Source organism: Neofelis nebulosa, chromosome 9 (assembly GCF_028018385.1).
Source record: "Neofelis nebulosa isolate mNeoNeb1 chromosome 9, mNeoNeb1.pri, whole genome shotgun sequence".
Lineage (NCBI taxonomy): Eukaryota > Metazoa > Chordata > Mammalia > Carnivora > Felidae > Neofelis > Neofelis nebulosa.
In genome coordinates, this window is record NC_080790.1 from 128,227,929 (window position 1) to 128,241,871 (window position 13,943).

At 53.2% G+C, this 13,943-nt stretch overlaps 1 protein-coding gene across 3 annotated transcripts in view; it reads right to left on the reverse strand.

The window, feature by feature from the left end:
- SULF2 (sulfatase 2) overlaps nucleotides 1–13,943 on the reverse strand; it is a 117,304-nt gene that overhangs the window by 48,175 nt on the left and 55,186 nt on the right. The gene's annotated exons all lie outside the window — the stretch shown is intronic.

Below are 13,943 nucleotides of genomic sequence, written 5' to 3' on the forward strand. Positions count from 1 at the left end.
GGGGTGGTGCAGCGTGGCCCTCAAGGGCCTGGTTTCCGGAGTCGGAGGGCCTGGGTCTCCTGGGGCAAGTGAGTGGCTCTCTCTCAGCCTCGGTAATTCCATCTATAAAATGGGAACGGCAACCAATGAGATGATGTCTGGACCAGAGTCCCTAAAACAGAAGCCGCTTCCTTTTTGGGGGTTGAGCCGGGGATGAAAACACGGGTCTCTGGAGAAACGAAAATAGACACCAGAGGTGACACCATCTCGGAAAAATAACCAGGCCCCTCCGAGACTCTGGAACGAGCCTGGGCGAGGATGTTTACGCCGCACAGAGCAACGGGCCGGGCACGACCCACATCTATTGGCAAAGATGGGCCGGAGCACAGAGCCGAGCCAACGACGATAAGCGACGTTTGGAGAGGCCAGTGAAACATATCTTGCCCAGAACAAACCGCTCCATCCCACACGCCAGGGGTTTGGTCTCTGCTTCTCGTGACACCTTCCACGTTCCAGACATCTGTGTGCCTCTTTCAGGCGTTTCCCCATTTTTATGTGTCGTTTGGATGATTACAAACTTCATTATCTACCTTCAGGTCAACTCGTTTGGTGCCCAACAGGCGGATCAGGCTGGACTCTTGCTCGGTGCCCTGCACCTGCCTCTCTCCCGACATTCCAGCGAGTGCCAGACTCTCCAGGCCACACGCCTGCCAGGGTCTTTGGCTCCTCTGTCCCCACTCACGTCCACTGGCGGCCTTTCACGGAGGCTCTCCCTTCAGAATGGACCCAGGACGGAGCCCTTCCCGCATCTCCCGGTGACCGGCTTGGGGTCCCAGCCACACCTTCGCCCACCTGGACCCTGTCAGAGCCTCCTCCCTCGTCTTCTGCCACTGTAGCCACAAGGCATCTGATAAATCACAAATCCGATAAAGCCACAGCCCTGCGTGAAACCCTTCAGTGGCTCCGTATCACACTCTCACTAAAATCCAGACTCCTTGGCATGGCCTGCAGGGTTCCATGGGATCTGTCTTGCGTCCCCTCTCTGACCTCATCTCCCTCATTTTGCCTTGATCCATTCTCCTCCAGCCACAGCGGCCTCCTCCTGTCTTCCCAGGCCCAAGTTCATTTCCGCCTCAGGGCCTTTGCCCTCGCTGTTCCCTCTGAAGGACCCCCTTCCTCAGACGCCTGCCTGGATCGCTTCCTCACCTTTTCCAGGCATTCGCTCAAATATCACCTTCCTGGGTTACATCCCGAACCACCCTATTATAATGGTCTCTCCCTACCCCGGTGCTCCCTCTTCTCCTTGCTTTGTTTCTCCGTGGTATTTCTGCCCACCCAACAAATGCAACTGTCTTCTGGTTTTTATCACCTGCCTGCCCAACGAGAAGCATCAGCTCCCTGAGGTCAGGGCTTCCTGCGTGCCTCGTTCCCGCCCGTGTCCCCGCATCTAGAACAGAGCTTGGGAAGCAATGAGACCTCAACAGACGTTTGCGGCACAAATGAGCAAATGACGGACCCACCGAACACCCAGGTTATAGGAGGCGGGGGGGGGGGAACCCCCCCCCCCCCGGGGTAAGAGCAGATTCCCGTCGCCCATCACGCGGCTACATCATCTCTAAGTGGAGAAGCAGGGAGAATTCTTACATCATTGTGTTTCTGTTTGATTTTGTGGCATCTGTTCGATGGAATCTGGATCCATTTAATCCACGTGGGGCAGGACTCACTGTGGGGTGCCCTGCAAAACTGAGGAAGAGCCCAAGGCCAGGGCCAGTCAGCAGCCCCGGTCCTCGATCGTTCGGTTACCAAGGTCCCTTTAGACTCTTAGTGACTGAACGATTCTTGAGGACCCCCATTAGCTACCTAGCGATCTCTACCATGTCAGAGAACTGACAAGTTTCAAACACATTATCTAAAAATGGTAATAATAAACCTACTTGTTAGTATGTGTTTTTTTTTTTTTTTAAACGGTAAGCATTTTAGCAAAACAAAATAAAATCAGTGAGGAGAGCTGCACTGTTTTACATTTTTGCCAGTCTCTCTGGAGTCCGGTTTAGCAGAAGACAGCTGGATTCTCAGGTCTACTCCTGCGTGCAGCCTGGTGAGATATGTTGTTTTGGTGATGTTTCAAGAAAAGTCCAGCCTTGCTGGATACGCACACAGAAAGGAGAGGGGTATTTTCGTGCCCTTTTTAGAGAAATGTGGGTATGTTATGCACCCTCAGAGAACACTGCAAACTTGAAGCAAATAAGGGTGAAGGGCAGATCCTGTCTCTGTATCATCAAGAAAATGGTTTTGGGTCCAGGGCTCCTGGGGGCACACTCTGAGAACCGCTAGGTTAGAGGATGATGATGTTCCACGACAACCCAATGAGACAGACGCGGTTTTTGTCCCCAGTTTACAGCCGGAGGAACTGAGGCATAGAGAGGTGAAGTCCTTTTTGTGCCCAACGTCCCACAGCTGGTGAGTGGCAGAACTGAGACTCAAACCCCAGGGGGCTGTCTCCACGCTACCTTGCCCCACATCCCTGCAGGACTGTATCCCTGCGGGACCACGTCTCTGCGGGACCACATCTCTGCAGAATGGCACGTCCTGTCACTGTCCCCCGGGTGGGTGGGTGGGGGGCAGGGACAAAGGCAACAGCAAGTGGACTGCTCGACAGCTGAAGTCAGGGACAAGGACAAACGGACCTTGTTATCCCAGAGACCCTGCTCCTTAACAGGCCCCCGACTACCCTCTCCAGAGCGCCTCCCGCTGGAATTCCAGGCGGGACAGAGATTCCCACACCGAGTTCATTCCCCATGCTCCACCCTCCCAAGCTTTATCTGCCCGTGGGCTGCTGAGGGAAGGCCATTCCCAGAGCCCGAGGGCCTGGCCTTTCTCAGAGCGTCAGCATGGGAACGCGGGGCAGAGCCAGACATCATCCCCGGGACTCTTGCCAGACGTGTGGGGCGTGAGGGGTGTTTCTATCTTGGGGGGTAGTCGGGCGTGAGGTTGCGTATGGGGGGGCTCTGGACCTGAAGGCCTGGGTTTAAGTCCAGCTATTCCGACCTACCAGCTCAGTCTTCCCAACCATAAAATGGGGATAATAATATGCCTGCCTGACAAAGTCGTTGGGGAGCGTTCAATGAGGAAACACAGGGAAACTGCTCCCACAATGCTGCCCGCCGTTCGTAGTTTAACATTACTTATCAGGATGTTACATGTGCATGCATGCATGCATTCAGTCAACATTCAGAAGAGCACCGCTTTTGCTCTAGGCTTGGTTCTAGGTACCAGGGACACCACCGAACAAAAGGAAGCGTGTGAACAGCTAAAACCACACCTTCGTGGCGCTTATGTTCCAGGATTGAGGACAGTATGAAGCGGGGAGGCAGGACCCCCGGAGGCTGTCACCGTGATTCAGGAGAGAGGCCGGGATGGTTGTAAGTGGGCGGGGGTGGAGGGCTCGGCTGGTTTCAGGCTATTTTTGGAGGTGGAACTGCCAAGGTCTGTGGATGGATTAGATGTGGTGTGGGAAAGGAGAGGAGTCAAGGACAGTTTGGAGGTTTCTGTCCTGGGCACCAAGGACACCTGTCATCATCTAGGAAGGGGGCGCCGCGGGAGGGGCAGGTCCTGTGGTGGAGGTGACGAAGAGCTTGGGGTCTGCCACGTTAACCTTGAGGTTCTCGTTAGTCGGTTAGCGGAGGTGGAGACAGAGGGCATCTGGAGATATGCGTGCGTTCAGGTTCAAGGGCAAGGTCCGGGCTGGGAGTAGAAACGTGGGAGGGGTCAGCATTTGGACGGCATTTAATATCATGGAATTGAATGAGATCACCTAAGGAAGGGGTTCTTAATCTGTGGTTCCTGAATTTGGTTGGAAAAACTACATGTGTGTTTGTTTTCATTATCCCCTAACTAGCATCTCCTTCAATAAGAAATGAAGGTGACAAGTCACAGTCACAGTAGTTAGTACCTGTGCCTGGGTCACCAGAAGTCAGATATTTTCACATCGCATTCCAATGAACAGACCTCTCAAAATATCACTGAAGTCAGCATTACTATGAAATCATGCGAGTTGTAAGGCCTACCAGTTATCTGCTCAATAACCACCACGTCATGTCACTGAACGTGGGAAGAAGCACACGTATCACAGTTCGACAGTATTGTGATGAATGTATTTTGATATAACTGGCTTCCTCTGCAATCCTGTGTATTTTCTTCTTCGCATTTAACTTTGAGCGTATTCTGAAAAGGGTCCGCACAGATGCCAAGGGGGGCATGTGGCTCTCCAAGGGGTAAAATCCCCAGTTAGGGAATGCGTATTGCAGGAGAAGAGGGCCCCGGGCTCCGGAATAAGGGGTCAGGATGGGAGGACAGCAGCCCCGCGGACTGGAGAGAAGCTGCAGGTGGGGTAGGAGGAGAACCAAGCGGGAGGCCGGATGTAGGAAGTACTTCCAGGAGTTTGGTGGGATCGACCCAGCTCATGCCGTCAAAGACGACGGTGTTTCTTTCCCCAAGACGAGCGAGAATCCTGCCCACGGTCCCCGCCGGGCACTCCAGCTTCCAAAGTACAGTTCAGCCTCTCCCTGGCCCAGCACTTTGAACGGATCTAGGAATGTACTGAGCTCAGTGATTTCCCAATCGCTAATATATGCGGGAAGGGGACGCACTTTTTAGGATCCCATGCCTGCAACCTTCCCTCTGCCCTTGGAATACATCACATCCCTTTCTTCCTCCTCCCTGGGGAGAGAGTGTACATCATTTACGACCTGGCACAGAAACTCAAACGAGATTCAGTTGCTCTGGTAGAGGAACGAAACGGACCAAGGATAAGAGAAGGAGAGGTGTGTGGGGACCGGAGGTTCTAGCCTTGCCTGTGAACTCCCACAGAGTCGGCCGTGTCACCCAGTGCCCATTTGCTTCTCCGTAGAAACAGTATTACTAGCTGGGCACAAGGCTGCCGGGGTGGAGGTGACATTCTCAGCCTCCCTCCCAGCTGGCTGTGGCCATGATCAACTTTTGGTGGAGACATGGGTGGGAGTGGTGGGAGTTCCCACAGGAAGTGGGTGTGCCCCCCCCCCCCCCCCCCCCCCGTATTTCCTACTTCCCGTTCGCTGGATGTGGGCGTGGTGAGCCGTTTTGGACAGGGGCATTCCCCCCGGGTTGGTGGGGCAACATCACAGACTGTTATCATCCCTACGCTGTTAATGCCCAGACCGTGGAAGGAGAGAAAAATAAGCACCTACCACCTCTAAACCACTGTTCTTTGGGGACCAAAGCACCCTCAGCTGTACCTGTATTCTAACAAATACTGGGAAGGGGGGGGCGGGGGGAGCTGTGACCCAGATCCAGCTGGCTGCTGCCATCTAGTAGTGGAGAGCAAACCTTTCCTGCAAAGGGTCGGACTGCAGTTCTCACTTTGCAGCCACATGGTCTCCGCTGCAATTATTCAACTCTGCCACGATAGAGTGAAAGCAGCCATAGACATAGGTAAATGAAAGAGTGGTGTTCTAATAAAACTTTATCTATAAAAACAGCTCCCAAACTTCTGTGGGCTATAGTCTGCTGACCCCTACTGTCTAGGAATGTTGCTGATATTTGGCAAGATCAGCTATCTATCATCTACCTACCTACCTACCTATTTTTAATATTTTTTTGAGAGAGAGAGAGGACGGGGCAGAGGGAGGGAGGGAGGGAGAGGGAGAGAGGGAGGGAGGGAGGGAGGGAGGGAGAGAGAGAGAGAGAGAGAGAGAGAGAGAGAATGAATATGAATCTGAAGCAGGCTCCATGCTCAGGGCAAAGCCCAACTCGGGGCTCGATCCCATGACCCTGGGATCATGACCCAAGCCGAAATCGAGAGTCGGACACTCAACTGAACCACCCAGGCGCCCCCTCTGCCCCGTTTTAAAACAAAGTATGGAGGCCGAATGTTTTGGTGAAATTTCCAGATTAAAAAAAAAAAAAAACACCTTATAATTCAAACAGAACATCTTCGGGGTTGAAGTGTGAACTCAGGCTGCTGGCTGCCATCTTGCAAGACCCACATGTAGTCCCAAGGGGCGCAGAATGGAAGCTGAGCTGGTCCAGGCTAAGGTTCAATCCCACCCCTGTCGCCCACAAGACGGCTCTGAGTTGTGAGACCTTCACCATGCACCGTGTGGCTTTTAGGGGCTCCTGATCTGGGCAGAGGAAAACAATCCCTCTAACTTTCTGGAGGTGGAGCTGGGGTCTCCTGAGGAACAAGTGATAAGTGAGAAGGAAATGCTTTTGCAAACTCTAGAACGCTATAAATATTAGATGCAAAATGCCACAGGACTGAAGTCTTTGTTTTTTTGGCAAATTGGCTGAGGAAGCAGGGCTGGGAAGATATGCATTAAATAAACCCTGAGCCCCAAAGCTCTTAGGGCCGGGGCGTTTCTGATATTCTGTAACCAGATCTTTTTAACTTTGGGCTGCTTGCAAGGTTATAACACGAGTCTCTTTCTTCCGCTTTTGAAAAGACACCAAACGCGGATTGCTGCACAAAGTGATAAATCAACGTTGTGAAAGTTCTGGATGCCAGAGATGGGATCTGGCTGAATGGAGAACTGTGGGAAAAGGAGGTGAGGAAGGTGGGGGCGTAACTACCCACGAAGGAGGCATCTTGTGCTGGAAGCAGAGAGCTGGGCAACATGCCCTCCTCCCACTTGCCCCTTGAGGGGGGAAGCCGGATTTGGGTTTCTGTAGTAGATACTTGTTCTATTTTTCTGCCCAGCATCCATTCTCCTGCCTTTTAGTAACTGTGCCTTCTGAGGTGCATATTCTAGCTCCCAGCTCCTGGGCAAGGCATAGGGTGTCCCACCTCCCCTGGCCACCGTGATTGGGTAGAGAAGGGGCACGTGACCCTGGCTGAGCCAATGAAAGCCTCCCCTGAGACTTTCGCTGGAGCCCTAGGAAGAGGCTCTCTCTGTTAGCCATGGTCGCTGTGCTGGAGGGGCGGGGTCTGTGAGGGCCATCTTAAGGTCACAAAGGAGAACCTTCCAAGGAATAAAGTTAAGCCAGATGAAAGAAAATCCGAGAAGCAGAAAGATGGGTTCTGATGACAATGTTTGAGTATGGGGACTCAGCTAAGTTTTCCTGAACTAATTGCACTCATATTTCTGAATGCTGGGAAAGGGAGACAGTAATCCAAATTCCATTTTGTTCTCATTTTCTGCTTCAAGCCTAAGGCTGAAGCGTCATCCGTTCATTCAAATCTTTATTGGGTACCCAGTACCTGCCTGGCACTGTTCCTGGATATGAGGATACAGTATGAACAAAACAGGCAAGAACTAAATTCACAACAGCCGAGATAATTTCAACGGGATGATAAATCCTACAAAGGACATAAAGCAAGGTTATCATGATAGAGGCTGACAGGGGTTGGGGAGGGCTAATTCACGCAGGGAGGTCAGGGAAGCAGAAGGGATCTGAGTGCTGTTAGAAAGGAAGAGAGGTAGGAGATGTGGCCAGAGAGGGGAGCAGGACGAGGTTGTGCAAGGCCTTGGCAGCTTTCATGAGTGGTGAGTTTATTCTAAGAGAGGTGAGCCAGGGCAGGGTCTCGCACGGGGAATGACATGATCAGAATTCCATTTTCCTCTTCTCTCTTTCTTTTCTTTTTTTAACAACTTTTTGTTTTTTAATGTTTATTTATTTTTGAGAGAGAGAGACACACACACACACACACAGAGCACGAGCGGGGTTGGGGCAGAGAGAGAGGGAGACACAGCATCCGAAGCAGGCTCCAGGCTCCGAGCTGTCAGCACAGAGCCTCACGTAGGGCTTGAACCCACGAACCGTGAGATGGTGACCTGAACCGAAGTTGGACGCCTAACTAACTGAGCCACCAGACGCCCCAGAATTCCATTTTTCAAAGCTTCCTTCCTCTTGATGCTGGGTGGGGAGGAGAAATAGCTAATGGCTGGGGAGAAGCAGGGGCAAGGAATAAGCAGAGGCTGAAGGCTGCTGCCTGCCATGTCTCTTCACTCCTGCACGCTGCCTGCCTGTTTCTGGCGAGGTCGTTATCGAGGAAGACTGAGCTGTCGTGGTTGGAGAGGTGGAGGGCGGGCTGCCTGGGCCTCGAATTAAATGCTGGCCTTGGCCGCACACTCCCTGGGAGGGCCGTGCATGTCCAGCAGGTGAAGCCGGGGGCCCATGCATGTCCTGGAAACTTGACGAGTTGGGAAGGGCAGGCTCCCCCAGCACTAGGGACAGGTTTTATCACCGGCCGAGTCAACATCAGCAAGGGCTGTATTTGAAAATCTTTCTGCCCCTTTTAAAGCATGGTTTTGTCCAGAAGGATGGAGCGGGTAGGGGGTGGGGAGGTGGGGAGAAAATCCACAACAGACCCTCAGAACAAGGCCTGGGGAGACTGTCGATCATGGGATATTTAATTATCACCTTGGAGGATGCTGACACGAAGCTGATCCTTCAAAGAGCGGCGCTCAATGCCATTAGGCTGATGTCCATTTCTATGACAAGTATTTTGTAACAGTCCCTTATTCTCCTGAAAGAAATCTACACGTAACAAAAGCCACTTATGCACATCATTTCCAAAAACATCAATACGATGCTCTAACTACAGTCTATAAGCAGAATAAGAGGAAGGCAATTTACAACAAAGAAAAATTTCAGCACGAGCTTCTGAGCACATCCGTCAAGGAGAGGTGAGGGAACAGTCTGGGGCTTGGACAGAGACGCAGATTCGGAGGAGCGTGAGGAACAGGTGTAGACTGGGTGGGCCCACGGCAGGGGCCATTCAAATATTTGGTGGCCCCGCCCTCAGCGCCGAGATTTTCAGTAATACCGCAAGACTCCTGGAAAAGTTTTGTATTGAGGTATGATAGTCCTTCCGTTTACTTCTCACTTAGCTTCCTGGACAATTCAGAGTGTTTACGTATAAAATGGATTTAGGGTTAAGGCTCAGATCACAATAAACGTAAAAGAATCCCCTCATACGATGATCTGGCGGAAGATTCAGAAGCCACGAGGAGCCCAAGGCAACATGGGAGCCCCGTGGGGCTCTCCTGCGCACAACAGGCCATCGAAAAGTCCCTGGTTCCTGCCCCCCCAGGAGGCCAGCAGCATCCCCAACTTTTAGAACCACCAGAAACGCTTTCATAGATTTGAGCCCCTAGGGGGCAGTGTGCTCCCTTGGGAACCACCAGGTTAGAAAAAAGTTTGCAAACCCGTGGCCTGTGGGCTGAATCCACCCCACAGGTGTGTTTGCTTTGGGTTTGCCTGGTGTTTTTATTTTTTTAATGCTTATTTATTTTTGAGAGACAGAGAGAGACAGCATGAGCGGGAGAGGGCAGAGAGAGAGGGAGACCCAGAATCTGAAGCAGCCTCCAGGCTCTGTGCTGACAGCTCAGAGGGGCTCGAACCCACGAACCGTGAGATCATGGCGTGAGCCGAAGTCGGAAGCTCAACCAACTGAGCCACCCAGGCGCCCCTATTTTATTTTTTTAAAGTACAGCAAACAGTCCACATTTGAAATCTGGACAATTTCACATAAAAATCTGGGTACCACACTTCTGACGAATCAGAGGATCTGGCACCTCTGGGCCCACCCATCATCCAATGGGCACATCTGGCTGGGCTGTGGGGCGGTGCCCCCTTCCCCACCTGGCCCCTCTAGACGCTGGACTTTGGTTTCTCTGGGTAGAAAAGGGCTCACACAGGCCTGGCAGAGAGCAGACCCCTCTTCGGCCTTGGGCGGGCTGACGCGTAGGGGTGCCCAGTTTCCCCTCCTTTGCTGAAAGCCCTCCTACTCTGATCTCCCCCTGCAACAGCACAGAGGGTTCTGCCGGAAGTGATCTGTTGCCCAAGGGCTGGGATGTGCCAAGTGTTCAGAGAATGAGGACAGGTGGGCCCACAGGCCCCAGCTTGGAGCCCTCCCGTATAGCTGCCCTTGGTCCTGAAACCTGACCCATGACCCAGCCACAGGATGGCCTGGGAAGGCCTGGAGAGGAAGGGCAAAGGAACCAGATCGCCGTGCTCAGACTTGAGGGGGAACAGTACAGGAAGGAGGAGAGGCATCCGCCTCAAAGGTGTGTGTGAGCATTAAGGTAAATCACGTAACGCACCAGGAGCAAGGTCTGGGCATGGCCAAGGCTCGATAAGAACAATTCACATTTTTTTCTTAATGAAAAACAACTTCCTTTTGAGAGCGAGAGAGAGTGCACACACACAAGTGGGGGAGGGGCAGGGAGAGCATGAGAGAGAATCCCAAGCAGGCTTTCAACCACGCTCAGTTTGGAGCCAGATGTGGGGCTCGATCCCCCGACTCCGAGACCACAACCTGAGCCGAAACCAAGAGTTGGACGCTCAACCGACTGAGCCGCCCAGGTGCCCCAGAACAACTTGCCTTTTAAAAATCACTGTTGTCGGGGCGCCTGGGTGGCTCAGCCAGTTGAGCGTCCGACTTCGGCTCAGGTCATGATCTCGCGGTCCGCGAGTTCGAGCCCCGCGTCGGGCTCTGTGCTGACGGCTCGGAGCCTGGAGCCTGTTTCCGATTCTGTGTCTCCCTCTCTCTCTGCCCCTCCCCCGTTCATGCTCTGTCTCACTCTGTCTCAAAAATAAATAAATGTTTAAAAAAAAAAATTAAAAAAAAAATAAATAAAAATCACTGTTGTCATTCTTTTTATATTCTGGAAGGTTTGCGTGACCCCCCCCCCCCCCCAAAAAGATTTTGCTTGAACGACACGCTACCCCGAGGCTGTCCCACAGAACTTTTTGCGATGATGGAAAACGTTCTGTATCTACAGCATCCAATCTGGCACCCACGTGCACCCACTGGGCACTTGAAACGCGCCCCGTGTGACTACGAAGCAGAATTTTTAACGTGATTTGTTTTTAATTCGCTTAAAATTAAATAGTTCCCAGTGGCCGGTGGCTGCCATGTGGGGCCCAGCAGCTCTAGTGTTGGTCCTTCTAGAATGTTCTGGGGAGTTGCAGCTAGGACCAGGGAGAGGCTGTGAGAGGTCACACTTAGCCTGAAAACCCTCTCAAACTCTTGGAAGCTCGGTAGGTAGGCTTTAAACATCCACCGAGCGTAGTCACCCTGCCTCTCACTTTTATTCGACTTCCACGACTCTTTCAACCGCCCACCCAAGTCAGAGACTCCCTGAGTGAAATGGGAGTTAGAGACCCCGGTGAGCAGAACCGAAGCCACTCGCCGGCGGGCTGGGCGGCCGCAACGCTCCGCACCCAGGACCACAGCGGACCACGAAGGGGGAGGCAGCGGGTTTTCTGAGGGTCCCCGCTTGCTTGCAAGGTTTCCGCGTTTAACTCAAGACTCTGCAGCTTTGCACGGAGGTCAACGCGTCGCTGTGGGGATTAAATAAGACGGCGTGCACGGAAGACCCCAGCTGATGGGGGTTGAATCGGGTCCCCCAAAATACACGTTCAAGTTCTAACCCCAGCTGTGTGTGAATGTGACTTTATTTGGATATAGGGTCTTCGTAGATGGTCATCAAGATGAGGTCATTAGGGTGGGCCCTCGCCCAGAGACTAAGTGTCCCGAGAAGAGGGGAATTTGGACACGGACACGCACAGGAGACAGGAGAAGGCCATGTGAAGAGAGGCACCCTCAGGGAGGCGGCCACGCGAACACAGAGGCAGGGACTGGAGCGGTGTGGCCACAAGCCAAGGAGCACCGGGGACTGCCAGGGCCACCAGGAGCTGGACGAGGCAAGGAAGGATCTTCTCCGAGAGCCTTCAGCAGGAGCGAGGCTCTACTGACACTTGATTTCGGGCTTCTGGCCTCCAGAACCGTGAGAGAATATATTTCCGTTCTTTGAAGCCACCAGTTTGTGGGGCTTTGTTACAGAGGCCACTGGAAACCCGTACACCAGCTCCTGGGCAGGGACAGAGAGAGAGCTCCCACGTCGGTCGGGGGCAAACAGAAATTCCACCCACCGGCCTCACTCCCAGCCTTTGAGAAGTTGGTAAGCGTGAACATCTGTGTCTTTCCTGTGGCCCCCTTTCTCTTCCGGCCCCAGGGAGCACCCCCCAAAAGTGTGGGCACTGGTCACCTGACCCTCAAGGGTGGAGTCCTGTTAAAGGCACCACATAACTTACACGTATACGTTCTAACTCCACTGCACAGACGGGGAAACTGAGGCCCAGGGGGGGAGGGTCTCAGCCCAAGGCTACAAAGGAGTTAGAAGCAGAGTCGAATTCTCTAGACTCCTGCACCAATGTTTTACTTGTTTTGAAACCTAAAGGTCTTGGAGAAAGGGAGTGACCGCTGAATCGGGAGTTTAAAGACAAATGTGGGTGCCCTGGGCCCTCCTGGGCAGCCCTGGGGGGCTGCCTGGGAGCCTCGTAAGGTGGGTCTACTTCAAGGGGCGGTCACACCCCCAGGCCGGAGCTGGGGGCAGCTGGGTGAGGGAAGAAGGGACCAGTGTGTGCACGCGTGTGTGAGCCCGCTTGAGGGGAGAGGAAGGGAGCGGGGGGCTCAACCAGGAGAAAGGCCAAGTGCAGAGAAGGCCGCCATTGTGAAGGCAGGACAGCTGCACCAGGGGCCCAGAGGACGCTTCGCGGGAAGAATCCAAGCCCTTTCTTCTCTGTGCGTGTGCAGAAGGGCCAAGAAGAAAGGAGGAGGGGCCGAGATGGTGGGATGGGGGGGTGGGGAGGAGAGAGACAGGAGAGAAAAGAGAGAGCATAGAAAGCTGGTGGAGGGTGGGGGTGGGGGGAGCTGCTGGCTCTGGATGGAATTTGCAGACTCATCCATGATGGTCCTGCCACGATTCCCCAAGCACCTATGATGGGGCAGGCCCTCTTCCGTCCAGGCACCGGGATGCGGGAGAGGACAGCCCAGGTAGTCCCTGCTCCCAGTGAGCTGACATTTCAGAAGGGAGGTAACCAGTGAGATCAATGGCGGAACGCATGTTAGTGGTAGAAAGGGCCAGAGAGATGGATGAAGCAGGGTTCGAACCAGGGTCCTGAAGGGGGGATGGTGACATGTTCCAACTTGGGAGGCTGAACAACAAATATACAGATATATGTTAAGCGCTGACAGGAGCTCTGAAGGACGATGAAGCAGGGTGAGGGGATGAAGAGGGGAAAGGAACCCTCTTGTGGATGTGCCCCCCTCCACAGCCGGTGCATTCTAGAACACAATGAGGGAGGGGCTGAAGGCTCACCACCAGTGCCCACATCTCTACGAACGTCTGTACCAGATGCTAGAAGCTGGGCACGGACACAGCCTCAGAACGGCCAGACTCAGATGGCAACATGGAAGGAGAAGGCGTGACCCCCACGAGAAGACAATGGACACTTCTGTCTAATTTGCCAGAAAGCGCCGGAAAAGGCGTCCCCCCTCACCCGCAAAGCAGCGGAGTGGAAATCCGTGACTGCCACCTCCGTGCGTTTTTCCTCCTCTTCGTTCCCATAGCCCTCGATTTATTTCCGCTTTGCCAGAAATTGCCAAATCGCTTCTTGGCATGGAGGTGCCAATGTGCGTTCCCACTGCTGATGTATGGGGCTTCCTGTTTTCCCACATCCCCTCCCCCCCGCCCCCCGCCAGACTTTGCTGTGATGGGGCCTCTGAACATTGGCTATGGCCATTGTGGGCTTAATTGGCATTTTGCTGATCACCAGACAGGTTGAGCGTGTGCTACCAATTTGGATCCGTGTGTACAACTTGAATGGATCAGCTTATCCATCGTGACGTTCATGGGAACACTGGTCTGGGGGAGGTTGTTCGATGCTACGATGCTTGTGTAACTCATCACCATCCTCGGAGCTAACAGCGCTTAAGGGCTTACTCTGGATCACCGTTCTAACGTATTTGATCCTCACAAAACCCTACGAGCTGAGTAACATCCTTAGCCTTAGTTGCGGTAACCGAGACTAAGAAGTTCAATGACTCGTCCAAACTCACTCAGTTAGAAAGCGGAATCAGAAAGGCTCTTAACGACAGAGAACAAACGGAAGGTTGATGGAGGAAGGTGGGTGGGGGA